Raw genomic sequence first — 17944 nt, forward strand, 5'->3', positions numbered from 1 at the left:
GCTGAAACAGAATGGGCTAAACCTCAAGCTGAGGAAGCGTCTGGGTGTGTGTCTGCTTTGCTGTCACCCGCGTAGGTTCTGGGCTCTGTCATGCCTTTCTTTGTTGAGCACTAGAGTAGAGACGGAAGGAGAGGACCCTGTGTGCAGAGTTTTCTTTGAACAACCTGCACATGAGGATGGAATTCACACCAGTAACCCAGGATGAAAGTCACTCGACTTCACTTGTCCCCAACAGAGAGGGTACGCCAAGTCCAGGGAGGCATTCTCCTGCCAGAAGGCACACTGTTACTTGACACACAGATGACAAAGTGAAATCGTAAAAGTCATTGTGCAATGCGGTAACGTCAGTCTCTTCTGGCACACATGTATTGTTAACGTTCTTCTGGCAAAGCCATGCTACAGATAAAACCTCTCCCACCCCTCCTCCTCTCCTTTCCAGAAGATGTCATTTGAAAGGACACATTTCAAACCCTGTGGAAATACGTTCACTCTGGCCAGAGAATTCCAACTTTGAGAGTAGAGTCCAGATCCTAAGAAGATGTGGCTGAGTTGGTAACAATGAGCGAAGGTCACTCACACCTCATTAAAATGGAAACAGAGGTGAAACAGAAATTAAAATTCTGTCTTCTATCTCCCTGTACCACCAGACAAGGAGTAACCATAGTAACAGGATGTCTAGAAAATGGGGGAGGGGTATGAAAGACGATGAGAGAGACCCCCTTGGCCCTGAAACCCTGTGTCTGTAGGCCAGTCTAGAAACCTATGTGCACCTCCTTTTCTCACCTGGATTTTAGTGAAAGATATTTTCCTCTTTTTCCCAAAATTCCAGAAAAATAAATAGAAACAGAAACCTCCTTACAAATAGTGTATTGAATAAAGAAGGAAATGAAGACAGGGGAAAGATAAAACATTCCTTACAACACACACACACATCAACTTGAGAGAATAACCTCAGATTTGAAAACAAAATTAAAATTTGCTAAAAATAGTGTTGGCTACAAGTTTGGCTTCTGATAAAAAATATCAGAAATAAAAATCAGACCATTGGAATCATTTTTTAAACAGATCTCTCATTGTGGTGCTGATGATAATGTCAGTTCACGGAAGATTGCCCATGGACTTGGGCATAGACATGGCCATGGACCTGGGGCTATCCTGGCACTCGACTCCCCCAGCCTAGCTGTCCTGCATCTCCTTGTCCAGGAGGCATGATTTTCCTGGGGGAGAGAGCTCAGGAAACCCACCCTTCCCAAGGCCCCCTTTACAGACTGTTTGCTTGTTGTTGTTTTTTAACTGCAAAATGTTGGGAAATATATTCTCCTGAGTGTGTTTCATGAAGCAGGAGAGACGTTTCAGGTTGAGAAAATGGATTTGCTCCTCAGGACAACTCATTGCAAGGACATGAGATGGGGCCAGCGCTGAGTTTGAATGCTGCAGGTAGAAGACCAGATCCCCCCTGGTGTGGAGGACCAGGTCTCTCTCTCATGCTGACCAGGCTCCACTGAATTTAAGAAAGTGAAGAATGCCATATTTATCAGCAAGGCCTGCACATCCAAGGCCATTTTCACCACAAGAACGAAGCTCAGAGCTGGCCTGTCCCCAGGCCAGTCCACAGAGGCAGCCATGATTCCATAGGTCTCCACTCTAAGTACTGAGGTCACTGGAAGCTGCCTAGAAATAGGTGGCATCTGTTCCCATCTGCCAGGTCAGATGTCTTTCATAAATATTTGCATTATGTGGTTAATTACATGAAGTGTTCATCTAACCTCATCCTGTGAGAGGTATGTGAGTTTGTTAACTCCTGCTGCCAATCTATAGGCTATATAAAATAGTATACAATCATTTAAAAAATCAGTGAGAATAAAATGTAGTGAAATTGCTTCTAAAGAACAAAATGGCTAAACAACTTTGACCTCTTGAAAAAGTAACAGAAGTAGCTGAAGATAATAAAAGAGGCAAGAAGGATTATTCTGTGTAACTAGCAAAGAGTGGACAGGCTACTAGATAAAAGTAAACACTTGGGACAGCTAAAGAGACAACTACTGTTCCTGTAGCATTTAAACAATTATTTTTTCTGGATGTGAAAATGTAAGAGTTGGTCATTGATGTCCCATTCCAAATCACATGCTTTTAATATAGAAAAGGATCTAAGACCTTCATTATCTACCAGTAGCTCACTGAAAATCAAATGTTTGTTTGTTTCAGGTAGCAGTGGTACTCTAATTATTTTATTAGATTTTATGCAAAGTTGCATAATTGACTTAAAAGACCTTGATTCTTATTCTAGCTATCTAGCCTTCAGCACTTACCTGTGATTTCTCTTTCAGGTTGTGTTTCCTTGTTGTAAATAAAGACATAAAGAAATCAAAACCTCTGTAGCATAAAAAAGTGGAAAAGCTGGGAGCATGGGTTGATTTAAAAAAAAACAACAACAGGAAAATGGCCCAGCCGGCGTGGTTCAGTGGTTGAGTGTCAACCTATGAACCAAGAGGTTACAGTTCAATTCCTGGTCAGGGCATATGCCTGATTGTGGGCTTGATCTCCAGTAAGGGGTGTGCAGGAGGCAGCCGATCAGTGATTCTCTCTCATCATTGATGTTTCTATCTCTCTCTCCTCCCTTCCTCTCTGAAATCAATAAAAAAAAATTTTTAATAAAAACCAGGAAAATGATTAGACAGAGATGATAGGTAGGTAGATAGGTAGACAGATAGAAAAGTAGGTAGATAGATGACAGATAGATAGAAAGATAGATATTAGACAGATATAGATAAATATAGATAAATAGATGATAGATAGATAGATAGATAGATGATAGGTAGATATAAAGATAGATAGATAGATAGATAGATAGATAGATAGATAGATAGATAGAATAGGTGGGTAGCTAGATGATAGACAAACAGACATGTTAAATGAGCTCTAACATTCATTCCTGCCTCATGGCATGATAAGTATTCATAGGGAAAGCTGTCAGCAACCCTTCTTCACGACTTGTAACCCTTGAGGAAGTTACAAGTCTTTAATTCAGATAAATCCCAAATGTTAAGGTTATTATCCCTAATTCTGAGCTGACACAAAAAGAAAACAGGCCAATAATTCTCTTTGAAATATTTTTAAAAGAAAACACTACCGGTATTTAAACCAAATTTTCACAGGTGTTGAAACATTTGTTTTTGTCTGAAAGAAAGATCACTGTGCACGTGAAAGCATCTCTACTGCACTTCCACCATTTCAGAGGTGACATTTGTAATGAAGGGCTTATCAACATCCTGTGGGGATGGGAAATATTTCTTCTGTCTTGTGTACTGTCCAGTTCAGTCCTTTAATCTGTGGGCTAAGATCCCCAGATGGGGAATGACCACGCTCAGTGTGAGGAGGGTAGTGTGTACTTTCAGTAGAATTATAACAGAAAACTATTTTTCAGGGATAACTTAAAAACTGAATTTCAGTAATAATATTTGACTATTTGAAGGGTCCGAGTTTGTTCAGTGTAGATAGAATGGAACACTTAGAAAGAAGAAAGGAAAGTGTGCATTTTTCACCAAAATTATTTTCTGACTTTACAATGGACCCTACTGTAACAGCGAATACCGCCAACCCACGTCGTTGGGAGCCACAAGCTGGTGATGGACGCTGAAGTTCCAGGGCACTAGCAAGGGAGGAGGACGGGCTGTGGAAGGTTCCTTCTTCATATTTCTTTCACTAGCAATTGGGAATCTAGACTTTATTTTGCATATTTTTTCCCAAGACATGGCACACAGCTCTATACAGAGGTGAAGATATGAATTAACAAACATGTTTTCATTATTTAGAAGAAATACAAGATTTAAATTCTGATAGCACGTGAAGACCAATTCAGTTTGTACACTCAGGAGACTAATATTTGGGATTACATTGTCCCATTTTGTAATGTTTGATAAATACTTACGAAAACCAAATTTCAGTGCTTATAAAAACTTTAAGTTGAACAAAACAGGAATTAAACTATTACCATTAATGATATCATCAACTTTCTAAGTAAGACTAAGAAAAAAAAGAGCCCACTGGCAAACTAGACTTTTGTGCATGTGCCCTGAGTGTCACTTGGGCATCAGGACTCTGGACATGGTGGGCAAGTTGATGTCACTGCCTAGACAGATGCTTCAGTCTTGGGAAGTGGGGTTTGAATTGCAGATGCCAATGGGCAGTGGACTGAAAGCCTGCCTTATATAAAAATCTGAAAAAGAAAGAAAAAAAGGAAAAAACAGGTGGCCTCCCCAAACTTTAGGCATCGCTTCAGGGGTGGCATCTTTTCTGTTGACTTTGTGTCTGGCAAAAAGAGACAGCTCCACTGTGCCTCCTCAGCCATTCCTGATTCAGATTTAGCGGAACTGGGAAATGACTAACTGCTTCCAAACCTCCCAAACGGTCCATTTTGAAGTCTCCACATCTGCCGTGGTTTGAGGGTTGGAGTCTAGAGCAAAGGAAGCCATGGGGCTGCCTAATGGCCCAGGCCCAGCGGTGGATGAGAGAGGGGATGGAGAGAAATGAAATATTAGTACAGGTGTTTCTGGAAGCTCTAGAAGCTTTGAAGAATGGTGGTGCAATTAGTTCGGGTGGGGAAATAATGGTACATGATGCTTATTTTCTCTGTGCCTGCTCCCCCGTAATTCCATTCACAGGCACAGCCTCAGAACCAGAGGGTTCAGTGGATACAGACTATAGCATTGCCATCTGCCCTTTGTCTGCCCCTCAGTGCCAGGAGTCAGGCTGCCTGACCGACATGGTTCACGCCGCCTAGAAACACCGCCGCTCCTGTGGATGGGGCCGCTGCAGGAGCTGGGACTTATCAAAGCCTCAGAGCCGGCCTCGCCCCCTTTCTGTGCTTTGGGCAGTCGGTTTCCTCATCTCTCCAATGGGGGTGGACACCTGCCTTTCTCGTGAGGTTGTGCTGAGGATCAGACAGGCCAAAGTACTCAGTGAATCTGGCAGCTCCGTGAAGACCTGGAGGAGAGCTTCCGGATCGCTGTTTCCTGGGCAGAGATACTTTCCCAGAGGCCGTGACACTGTCCTCACTATGACTGTGGCCTCAGTCCGTGATGTGGGAGGTGTTGGCCCTCACCCAGTGTTGAGCAGAAAATGAGTGAGACCTGAAGGCTTGCCAATGAGCTTATCACTTCGGAGGCCACCAGGCTTCACACAAAGGTGACAAAATGATCATGAAACATTCATGTCCCAGAGCATAACCTGACCTCTGTGTCAGAAACCAAGCATTCTGTGTTACATATGGATCTGTACCATACAGAACAGTATGCAGAACACAAAGAACTGGCATTAAGTTGGTTACTACACCCTCCAATGGATTCAACTGGGAACTCCTGTCATTAGACCTTCGAAGCTTGGAGTGTCTTTAGGTTTGTAATGCTGTAATGCTAACATAGGCATTTTAGTAATTTCCCAAGCTCAGCCATTCACCACATGTGTCCTGATATTTCTGAACTAGGGCCTGGAAGAAATTCTTAACTGAAAATAACAATGAAGAGAAAGAATCAGTTACTTTCTAACTATTTTTCACTAAGAAACATATGACTTCTAATTAAGTACTACTGAGTTGTTTTAGAAAATTAAATGTAACCAGTAAATGCAGGATGTTTTACAGACTGGTCAAATCTCATGTCACCTTTTTTTAATTTTTATTTTAATTTCTTTATTGATTAACTTATTATATATGTGTCCTTATCCCCACATTACCGCATGTCACTTTATTCCTTTAGAAAAGACCTCCATTTTGTGGTTTATATTGTGTGGCCTTCATCCTAAATTACTTGATCATTGTATGTCACAGACATTCTGTTTTTTAAATTAATACAAGTCACTAAGGACAAACCTGCTAGGCTGGACCTCACCTTACAAAATGTGACTATTTCTGAGAAGTTTCAGGCCAAATGTGTTCTATTTAACATGACTTGATCCAGGTTTACAATTTCAGGGAACTTGTGTAGAATCAGTTCATCAATACATGATCATTTTTATCATTATCATCGTCATCATCTCCTTATTATTCACTATGAAACTGTGTTCTTTACAAATCTTATTATTTCAACTGCAAACCTGATTTTATCCCTTTTTGATGAACTATTTTGCTCTGGGGCCCTTATGTACAAACACGAGAAACCAAATTGAATTAAATAATTAGGTAAGAAAATGTTACTCCTCCAGCTGGCCTTGAATTTTGGAACTAAACATTGAATCTTTGGGAAGCAAAAACTGTTTTTCATGCAGCAGCCATCAAGGGACAATAATCCTAAACCACATCTGGCACTGGCACACCTCGGGTGGGGGTACCACACCCTGCCCCTCACTTTTTCCAGCACTTTCCTTGGTTTCTATGAAAACAACCAGACTCCCTGGCCGATTACAGAGCACAAACCACAGCAAAGACCGCTGAGTCACAGTTCCCCTCCACTCTCTCCAGATTGCTGCTTCACTCACAGGGGGGATAAAATCAAAGAACAAATCTTTGCAAACTGCTCTGATCACAGGCTTATGTCAAGTGACTATATTGTGAAATGGATTCTTCCTTAAAGTAAGAATAAATTTGCAGCCCATCGATGGGATGAATATACTGAAAAAATACAATTTTACCTAGCCAAGGGAAAACAGAGTGGAGGCAAAAAGGTCATTACTTTATTCACTCACCAACTCAGCAGCTCGGACTCATGAAACATCACCTAGGAGACAGAATCCGAGATTCACCTTCCACTGCCTGACTCACTGCTCCCTGTCCGGTGTCTTGTCCACTTCATCTTATGGAGAATAAAATCTGCACACGCCCCCATGAGTCCTCACTGGGAAGATGCTCACTGTGTAGGTGCTAACGTTAGCTAATACCTATTATTAAAAACACTACTGCCTGGCCCGTATGGCTCAGTTGGTTTGGAGCATCATCCTGTGTACCAGAAGGTTGTGGGTTGGATTCCGAGTCAGGGTACATACCTAGGTTTCAGTTCACTCCCTGGTTAGAATAGATATTCTCTCTCTCTCTCTCTCTCTCTCTCTCCCTCCCTCCCTCTTTATTCCTCTGTCTCTGTTTAAAATTTAAAAAAATACATATCCTTAGGTGAGGATTAAAAAACACAAAAAAAATACTTATATTAGATAATACATATTTTCACATACATAGTCGAAAAAATAGAAAAGGAAGAAAGTTGATGAAAAATATTACTAAAATTTCAAAAGGTAACTCAAATAAATATAAATTTTACATATTTCCACGTAAACTTTTAACAGTATTTGCCATTCAATGGCTTTTTATTTTGGGGGAAAATAATTCAGATGTAAAAGCCCTATGTATATGTTGCTTTGAATATATAACATTATTATAGTGCCTGTCAAATCCTTTTAACTAGATTTAATATCAGGATTAGTACACACACACACACACACACACACAGACACACACACAACTATTCATGAGATAGCCCTTTATTATGTCATTGCACACAAATATTTTCTATTCTGCTTCCTCTCTTCTTCTCTCCCTCTCCCCACTCCTTCTTTCTTTCAGTTCCCATAATTTCATGAACCTAATGGGTCATGTCCCACAATTTGATAAATGCTCCACTAAATGACACATTGACTTGAAGGAGGCTGCGCATAGATTATTCGTTGCTGTGGCTGGTGGTGGCACGCGTGCCAGCCAGAAGGCATAGGCCCCTCTGACTTGGTGTCAGGCTCACTGGGGGTCTAGTCAATCCTGAGTGGGCTAGGAAAGCTCAGTTCACATGGGGAAGGCAGAGAGTGGGCCTTTGGCATCCCCACTGACTTCCTCCCAGCCCTGCCTCTGCCCTATCTACATCAGCAGCCCTGCATTTCCAGGGTAACTGTACTCAGCAAATCTTTATTTCATATATAGGACATTTAGAAGTTAGTAATGAGCTTTATTTCAGAAAAGCCACATCACAACATGGAGACGCATCCACTTCTGCACTGAGATTGCCATGTGCCTTTCGAGCCTCCATCTGAGATAGAAAGTCAAAGGCTCCAAGGCCCCGAGGAGGAACACTATCACACGCCAACCCTGTGGGCCTCAGCTTTCAGGCATGTCCTTCATTGAGGAGATGGGTCACCCAGTCCTCACATTCCCACAGCACAGACCCACACAACCACAAAACTGTCTTTGGAACAAAAACACTGATGTGAGCATGCTTGTCTAAAACATTTATTTCTGCAGGGGTGGACCCGGAAGACAGTACACTAAGTGAAATAAGCCAGACACAGAAAGACAATACTGTGAGCCCACTCAGATGAGGATCTAAAACAGTGGGGACTCATGGAACCAGAGGAGAGTGGTGGTCCCCAGGAGCTGGTGGAGGGGGAATTGGGGACATGTTATAGAGTGCAATCTTCTAGCTATCAGATGGATAAGTTCTGGGATCCAATGCCCAGCATGATGATAATAGCTAGTACTCTATTGTTTACTTGAAACTTGCTAAGAGAACAGGTCTTAAATGTTCTCACTATTAAAATAAAAGTTCTAATTATGTGAGGTGATGGATGTGTTAATTAACTTGATTGTGGCAATCATTTCACAATAATACATATATCAAATCATCACATTTTGTGCTTTACTAGTAAGTATATACAATTTTCTTTGTTAATTGTACCTCAATAAAGCTGGGGGGGAGAGATTTATTTGATTCAAATAGAAGGAAAACCAGTTGGTATGTGTGCATTTTGTCACTGTGCAAACTGCATGGAGATGACTCTTTAAAATTCTCCACAGTTAGTTCATTGACAATTGAGACCGGGGGGGAATGTTTGTAGGTTTCACACAGCTCTGACTTAAGGAGCTGAAATTTAGTGAGAATCTGATGGTGATCTGGAAAGAAACCTGGGTGCCCCTCACTTGTGAAGACAGATTCTGTCTCCTATGACCTTGGACAGGCATTGTTTCTTCCTGAAACTCAGCCCCTCCTGCTGCTCCATCCTGTCTGCTCTGCCCCTGGACCTCATCTAATGTTGAAGTTAGAAGGAAGGCCCCACACCAGTTCCGAGTGGCCACCGTTGCCTGGGGACAGGAATGAGATTGTGTGCTTCTGTTTCTCATCTAAGCCACAGTCATCGGGCTTCTGACCTTTACTTATTGAGTTTCCTGAACATCCAGATGGACAATAAAGCTTCCTTTTACATCTGAAAGGTCAAATCAAGATTAAGTCAATTACAGAAACACGAAGGACTATCTCCCTCGCAGCTCATAACACACCTGTGATGTTTTGCTTCTTTTCTGTTTGTGAATGAGACATGGTCTATAATACAGGGCCCTTCACATGTTCGTTCATTAGAAATAATGCAACTGATATCTCTCCACATCTTACTCGCATACTGTAGAGTACCACATGTCTATCCTAATTTTTCTTGCATGATGATTTTAACATACTGTCACGGTTAATTTTATGTGTCACCTTGTCGGTTCTAAGATTTGTTCAGAGAGCTGTAAAATTATTTCTGGGCATGTCTGGGAGGGTGTTTCTGGAAGAGATTAGCATTTGCATCAGTGGACTGAGTAAAGATTGCTCTTCCAAATGCAGGTGGGCCTCATCCAGTCCACGAGGGCCTGAGCAGAGCAAAAAGGCAGAGGAAGGAAAGATTCACCCTCACTGAGCTGGGGCCATCTTCTCCTGCCCTTGCACTTGGTGGCCCTGGTTCTGGGGCCTTCGGACTCAGACTGAACTACACCACAGGCTTCCTGCATCTCCACCTGCAGGTAGCAGATGTGGGACTTCTGGGCCTCCATAACCATGTAAGTCGATTTCTATCATAAATCTCCCCCGATATCTATCTGTGCTATTGGTTCTGTTTCTCTGGAGAGCCCTGACGGATACACATATAAACCCTTGTCTCCCATGAGTGTAAACCCTCATCCTGAGAAGGAAGCATGGTTTGTCTATCTCTCCACTCCCCACAGCAGCACATTCCACCTATTACAGGCCCAGCATGTGTTCGATAAGTTGAATTAAAATTCTTTTTAAAAAAGTAAGAAGCCACATCTCCCCAACTCTTTCACAAAAATCTGTCTTTTAATATCCTCATCTGATATCAGGTGAACATCTATAACATAACAAAATAGATATTTGACATGGTTGCTCTTGGTTCTTGCTTTCTGGGGAGCAATGGCTTTTATTAATGTCGAACGTAAAAATCAATTCCACACTGATCGCGGCCTCTGTGAGCTCAAGACTGCAACACCAGCCCATGAGGCTGGAATGTTGACCAATGTTGACTGAAATAATAATGTGGCAATGAGAGTATCACAAGCCAGTCAGCCCCATAGCTATGAGCACACCTTCCTTTGTGCCCATGTGCTAAGGGGCTGGATGCCCGGCCCTCTCCTCAGGTCACTTGTGCTCTGTCATCACTCACTTGTCACCTGCAGTCACTCTTGGGTTTACCTGTGCCCTTCGCACTTATCCTCTCTGTGGTAGCAAGACAAGCCCTAAGGAAATTACAAAGCCTGCTGGGTTGGCTTTGACACCTACCCCCCCCCCCCCAACACACACACACACACACACACACACACACACACACACGCATCACCCAGTATCTTTATGTGGCTTGTGATGTTTGGGATCACCTCCAGCTATGCAGTTTTTGAGCCAGGCCCTAGTTCTCCCTCCAGCTATGCAGTTTTTGAGCCAGGCCCACACCATTACCGCTCATTGATATCAAAGCCAGGCAGCTGCTCACGCTCGGCGGCAACCAGCAGCAGGCCTTCTGAGACATCGCCCCAATGGTGACTTTTAGTCTCCAACTTCTCAGGATCCCTTTTCTCTTGGTGACATAATCTGGCACCACATGTCTTCATCTGCCTTTTGATGACTAGACTTCTGCGTCCTGGTGTCTTGGAGCTCCATGGTTTGGGTGTTTTCCTAGGTTTCCCTATCGTACGGTGATTGATGGGGAATCCCCTGCCCCAGAGTCCATGCCACAGCATCTCAGCCCTCTTCTGGTCCCCATGGAAGGAGGAAAGATTGTAATTCCATCACCCAGTAGCTGCTATTGTCTAGTGAGAAATTTGTGCTATGGACTGTACTTTCTAAAGACTTAATGTTTTGGTTCAAAGGAGTAAATTATCTAGTGGAATGTCTGACAGATGTTTGCAGATAGATTTTCAACACCAATCCAAAGGACCACACAGGAGCTTGCCACCTCTCCTACATCTGAGGTTAGCTCTAGAGAGTCCAACAGTTCTGCAGTTAAGGTCCCTCCTCTTAAATAGGGTGTAAGAATTAGGTCAACTAATGGGAAAGCTTTGCAAAACTGAGTGGTTGAGAGTGGCCTAGTTCAAGGCATCACAACAAGATTAAAAGGTTAAAAAAAAAAACCTGTAGCCTCTTCAAGTCCTTAGAGATCAGCACTTCTGTCCAAAGATTTCATTTATCATGAAAGCTTAGGAACACATTGTGGACCTGACAGCAGATTAAGGCTATTAGGAACATTTGCTAAAACAAACAAGGAACTCTGCCCTGCAGGAACGGTGAGATTGCCCCTAATCACCAAGGAAGACAAGTGGAGAGCAGGGTGAGCCAGTAATCAGGGAGCTTACAGAAAGTACCCTGCAGGCAGTGACCCAACCCAGTAAAGAGAGGATACCTGTCATTTACAGACATTAAAGGCAGTAATAACAAGGACGTGTGAATATAAAACCTCCTCACACAAAGAAGGGTGGTTAACCCAGGAATTGAGTCCATATGTGTTTTTGAAAAGGCCTTTGTTGAATGTATGAGGCAGCTGGGTGGCTTTCCTAAATGTCACACTTAGGAGCTGGTGACCTGTCAGGATTCATGCCCTTCTTGGTCACCTCAGAGGATCCCGAGAGATGCCCATGGGGTACCTACTGGCTTGTGCATCTTCTATTCATGAGAAAGGTATCAGACATTAACAGGGACCAGAGCTTCCTCTTATCTCACTCCCAAAACAGTGTCATGTAAAGAAAGGGGTGGCATTGTTAATTCACACCAGGTGGGTGTGTCCAGGTGTCTGCTCCAGGTACCAAGGCACGTGGTGGGGAACCGGACCAGGAAGAGATCTGGAAGCGTGTTTCAGGCTACACGGACTCCCACTGAGGCCAACTTCTTGGGTAAAGTGTTCTGATTCTAAGTATCGAGGTGTTTGGCACTGAGTGGACGAAACATTGGTATTTGGAATGTGTGTTTTCACTTGAAATATTGTTGATAGACCAGCTATACTATGTCATTCCTGCAACCTTCCTTTCACATATTTCCCTCTTAGTTTATTACTAAGACGTCAAGTCTCTCCATGAATCAGTGTAGCCTGTAAGCAGTTTAGATATTTTATCAGCGTCCTGATGCCATGGAGCCACCAGGGAAATCGTTTGCACTTTCATTAATTCACTTAATAGCACTGGGGGTGGGGACAGACAATGCCTGTGAGGTCACAGTAGTTTCCAGCCTGGGTCACAGCATGATTATATTAAAAAATTATAAATATGTATTTTTAAAAACCCCAGAAGAATGCTGGCTGCTGTTAGCATGCTGTTTTGAAGTGGCCGTGTCCCAGTTACTTTTTTTCCACTGATGTTAAAGTTAGTGATGAGGGAATGGCTCGCTTTATTTGGCTTCTCTAGGTGAAGGCATTTACTAGAGTCTCCAGGAAATGGTTGGTGGACAGATGGAAGGACCCCTGCAGGAGGTCATGTGCATGAAATGCCCATGCGGAGCCCAGGCCTGGTGGGGAAGATCTTCAGGGGTGGGTTTTCCCCACAAGGACCATAATTTAAGACTCACTGTCCAGACCTTCCTATCCCAACCCATCAGGACTCAGGGTCCTCTCCTGGGGGTTCTTGCTGCTTGGTGACAGCTGAACCTGATGGGAAGTCAGCCTGTATGTATTTAGATCTCTGTGGTTCAGAAATGACCCTCTGAGCCTAAGATGGAATGTGGGGAGGGCAGCACAGGGCCTTCCTCAGGCGTGTCCATGGGTCCTCTGCTCAGGCTCAGTGGGAAAACCACCCACCCTAGCACGTCCCTCGTCCTCATGTCTCCTCTTCTCTCTTCTCCTCCCCTCTCCACGTTGTCTCCCCATCCTCCCCCCCTCACCCAAAACACATGCAGGCAACACACCCAACACATGACACCCACACACACCCATACAAAACCCACACACGTCAGGCTCTCTTCAAACTAGCTGCAGTCATTTTCAAAGAATGCTGGGATGGATGCCTGCTGTCCTGGAAAGAGAGGTGAACACAGTGAATCCTAGTCGTAGTGACTGCCCAGCTCTCTCCCTCAGCCTCCTCTTCCCTCCACACACTGATTCTCTCCCTCACTCCCCTCCCCAACATGCCACGGTGGTTCCACAGTTCTCTTTACACAACTACACGTGGCTTGTAGAGCAGGGCTGTGTCATGTAAACCCGATGGTCACAAATCTGTGTGTGAATGTGGGTGCCTGTGTGTATAAGCATGTGTGAGCGTGTGTGTGTGTGTGTGTGTGTGTGTGTGTGTGTCTCAAAGGCAGATCCCAAAGTAAGTGGCTGAGTAGGTAGAACTTGGGGCTCTCATGAGCACTTTGAATATGAAAAGACAAATTTGTACAAGCACTTTGAATATGAAAAGACAAATTTGTACAATATCAGTGCATGAGTCATTTGCAGCTCACTAATTGTCTATTTTATTTTAATGCTAATGCTTCAGGAACATGCAGTAAATTGACATAATAACAGAGTCGGAGGCATTCTCAGCACACATGCCATTTGGAGCCCTAACAAGCCTGGTTTTATTCTGCGCACAGAAGCATGGGCTGTTAGGGTCTCCAAGTAAATGAGGACTGCTGGAGGCTGGCTGGTCTCAGGAGCAGCGGGACAGCAGACCACGGAGGACTACCGTTGCCATGGTAACATGGAGGTTCACCACCGGCATCACAAGGATACATCACCAATTTAGTGCTCTACTAAACACAAAATGACGCCTCCTTTACTGACATTGGGCTGTGGTGCCTAGAAATACCAGGCCTCCTGTAGCAAATGAAGTGGCAGAAAAGGAGTCTCCATTTATTGTGCAGCGTGGCTTGGTTTCCACCGCTCGCAAGTCGGCCCAGTTATTTTCAGTCGCTCTTAATAAGAAGCTCTTTGGCAAAGCACACTTGCAACCTTTGGTGGCGAGTCTCCAGACCTGGGTCAGGTGTCTGCAACTTGCAAGTTGATTGAAGAGTGGCCCAAGTCTGAGAGTCCTGGCCGGTGATGACACAGGTCACCCTGTTCCCCTCATGCTGGGCAGTCATTTCTGCATGCGAGGGGGCTAGAGGGTGAGGCAGAGTCTGACCTGAAGCCCATAGGCACAGCTTGGAAACAACTGCAAGGCTCACTTGACTTGCACTCCCAGCTGATCCACGCCTCCTGGAGGGAAGCCCCCACTTTCCTCCTGCTGCGGCCCTTTGTCCCAAACTCCTTCTCATTTCACCTGGATGGGATCAGAAAACATCCTATTTGGCGAAGCCCCACGGGCTTCCTTCTGACGTCAGTGCGGGATCCCACTCCTCCATCAACAATGCAGCCCACAGGTGCAGAGGCAGCAACTGCGGGGAGTCATTCTCCCTGTTTCCAGAGGCCCCTCTCTCATTCCTCACAGATGCCCACCTGAAGGACAGGGACTGGGGGGTGGGGGGAGTCTGAGTGCAGGGCAAGGAGTGTGGGTCTTGGAGCCAAACAGACCCCATGTTTGAAACCCACGTTGACTTGGACTCTGCTTGTAAATCCCTCTGAGCAGCCGCTTTCTCCTCAGTAAAATACAGGTAGGCTGTCTGAGCAGCAGCTGGGAGACATGAGAAAAGACGTGCCCTCCCAAGGACACCGCCAAGTCCCCAGATCATGTGCCTGCCGTCACTCCACCCGGACAGCCCCATGAGTCTTTGTTCTATTCTGCGTGGTGCCTTCTTATCTGCCCAAGCTGCCCCTGAGACTGGGCTGGACGACGGGGCAGGGGCTGCCCTGGAGGTATGAGCCTGCCCACCTCTGCCCAGATGCATCATGGGAGATGGGGACAGCCAGGGGACAGGACAGGATGCAGGCATTAGGCATGGCCACAACGCAAAGCAGGGCAGGCAGACGGCACGTTTTCCTTTCCCCCGGGGGTGGGGGGATGGAGGGAGGGGGGGCTAGGGAAGGGCAGTTTTCTGCAGTTCAGAATCACAGATTTACTCAATGATGGAATCGCATTATTCCATTTCTCCTACTTATTGCCATCTCTTTACTATTAGAAAGGATGGCTTCCTTGAAATCTAGTAAACCTCTCTCCACGTCCAAGCTGGAGGTGCATAGGGAGACGGTAGCTTCCATTCTGAGGACGAGGGCGACACCTCCTGGGCTGTCGGGGAACAGGTCACAACTCCTGTGGCTGGAGGTGCCTCAGGCAGCAGGCAGGTCGTGGTCCTTGCTGTTACCTGAGGCACCGGCAACATCATTTAATTGCGGCAGGAAAACATCTAGATGCAAATGTGCATGTCAGAGAGGACAGCTTGCCCCCAGGTCCTTGACATTTTGGCTGTTCTATGCAGACCGTCTCTGCGCACTGTTGAGTCACAACTTGGTTCACGTGTCTTCATTCTCTCCTCCATCCTGGAGGAGCGCCAATCCCCACACAGCACCGAGGCAGAGAGGAGAGGCCTCGTGGTTCCCCTCCTGCTCTGAGGCTGAGAGAGAGGTTTTCCTTTCTGCTCTGGAATTCTCGCTGGAAAGGGAAGAATGAACTCTGTGTTTTCAACCTCTCCCTAAATTAGTGTTGATATGTTGAATCCATGTCCCCTCCATCCAAAGAAAAGGAAAAACAAATTGGTATCTTGTGAGGAAAACACCAGGGAGGGTGTCTGGCTGAGATGGTGAAGCTGCGGCGCAGGGGAGTCCTGGGCAGCAGATGGTAAGGGCCTTGAGCAGGGTGATGCTAGGTGTGCAGGAGGCTGACCGGAAACACGGGGACCCAGGCGTGGAAATGACGCCCTAGGTGTTTTCCCTCTGGGTCAGCCTTGTTTCCCAGCAGCGGCATCTGCTTTGCTCTGTATGACAACCAGCCTGTCCCTTCTCTCTCCCGGTCCCCTCCCTGCGGGACTGGAAAGGGACTGGTCACCTGCTCGGGCAGACACTGCACCCTTAGCACCCCATGCCATGCACCCCTTGGGGGCTGTCTTATTGGTGCGATTCAAGGGCCCCTCTGCTTGTGATGAAAGCCACACCTGCCATCAGGAGACCTGCACTCAGGTGCAGATGGCCCAGGGCAACCCAGCACACGGCTGGAAAGAGCAGGTGTCACATGCAGCCCCTCCGCCCTGGCCTTTCCTGAAAGGACAGACCTGAGGTCATCCCCCTGCACACCCTGCTGCTGGGAGAAGAACGGTGCAGAAGGAATGCCCGGACGTACGGCGTGTCTTCTGTAAACGCGCTTTCCTCCTGGAAGGCCGCGATCCCACCCACTTCCAGGCCAAAGCCGGGGTTTCTGTGGAATCGTCACGTCCTGGCAGGGCAGCAGTGACCACGTACATTGCGGAGTCCAGACGCAGCCAGGTGCTGATTGCATCTCCAGATGCCTGCTCCACGCGGACTCGCTCCTGTGAGGTCAGCCAGCCAGAGACTGAGCTTTGCCAGAGTCCCAGGGCACGGCCGGCGGAGCTTCTATCCTCCGGGGCTCGCAATGGCTGAGAAGCGCACCAGCAGGCACCGGTCCTGGCCTATGGGAGGGCTGGCGAAGTCCACCAGAGTCCTTCATTTCTCCTTACATCTCCAATTAAGGTGACAGGCATGCAGTCATTATTTTTCATTTCAAAAATGGACTATGGCCATCCTGCCTGACCGGAGGCCATCTGCAGCAGAATGAAGGTGTCCTCGGCTGACACTAAAACAAAACAACAACAAACAACAACAAAAAAGCATGGGGCCCATTCTCTGCACAAGATCCACTCCACCACACCACCACCAATGTCCCCTCTGCCCATTCCTAACGATGGTTTCTTGGGATGCAGCTGCCTTGGCCTGGATCTGGGCTCAACCCCTGGTCTGCTCCCAGTCACCTCGCAGCCCTGAGTCCAGCTCTCTATCCACTGTGTTCTAACTTGGCTTCCTCTGAGTGGTCACCTGCAATCATGCCTCCGTACACAGACTGTATCTGCACAGAGCAGTGCGGATGTGTGGGGGTGATAGGTGGCCTTGGATCCTGGCAGGGTCTCTACCTGGCCGACCTTGACCTCCAACCCCACCCCACCCCACCTCGCCCGGTTTGTCATCGATGTGGCCCACTGAATGCAGCGGCTGGAAAACCTGGAGAGCACTAAGATGACATTCCCCCGAGAAGCAAAGGACACCTGCACTGCCCTTTCCGTTATACAGACACTCGGTCACGTTGGTGTAAAGACTGGGGGGATTTTTCTGCTGGAAAATAGGTATAAATAGATGTCACATCATGCCCTTCCATTCTTAGATGGCTCACTATTGGAGCTTGCTGCTGAAATCCTGTTCTATGGTAAAGAAATGCGGCAAATACCAGGTGTGTACTCATCGCCAAGCATGTGTTATACCCAACTCGGTGGGATCCCACCAGGAACAGAACACTTGCCTCGGATGTAACTCAGCCTGCATCCTGGGCAGGGTCATTTGTAAAAAGGGTTAGATGCTGTAAGTAACTGTCCCTCAGCCTAGAAGTGGTGTGTGTGGCTCATGAATGATGCACAGGCTTGGCTTTGCCTTTCAGATCAGAGAACATGTGTTCCTGGGCTCAAGAGAGAGCGTCCTCTGTGTCCCCTTTTAATTCTTGGCTTGGAAGAGGCCGGACTCCTCTGAGTGACACTCACTCCCTTCCTGTTTCCTCTCTCCTCCTCAGAGGGCAGGGGGCCAGGCGGGAAGACTTCTCCCCCAGTGACGCTGCCACCCAGGGCTTGGCTTGATCAGCAGGACCTCATGCACA

Source organism: Myotis lucifugus, unplaced genomic scaffold (genome assembly GCF_000147115.1).
Source record: "Myotis lucifugus unplaced genomic scaffold, Myoluc2.0 scaffold_47, whole genome shotgun sequence".
Taxonomy (NCBI): domain Eukaryota; kingdom Metazoa; phylum Chordata; class Mammalia; order Chiroptera; family Vespertilionidae; genus Myotis; species Myotis lucifugus.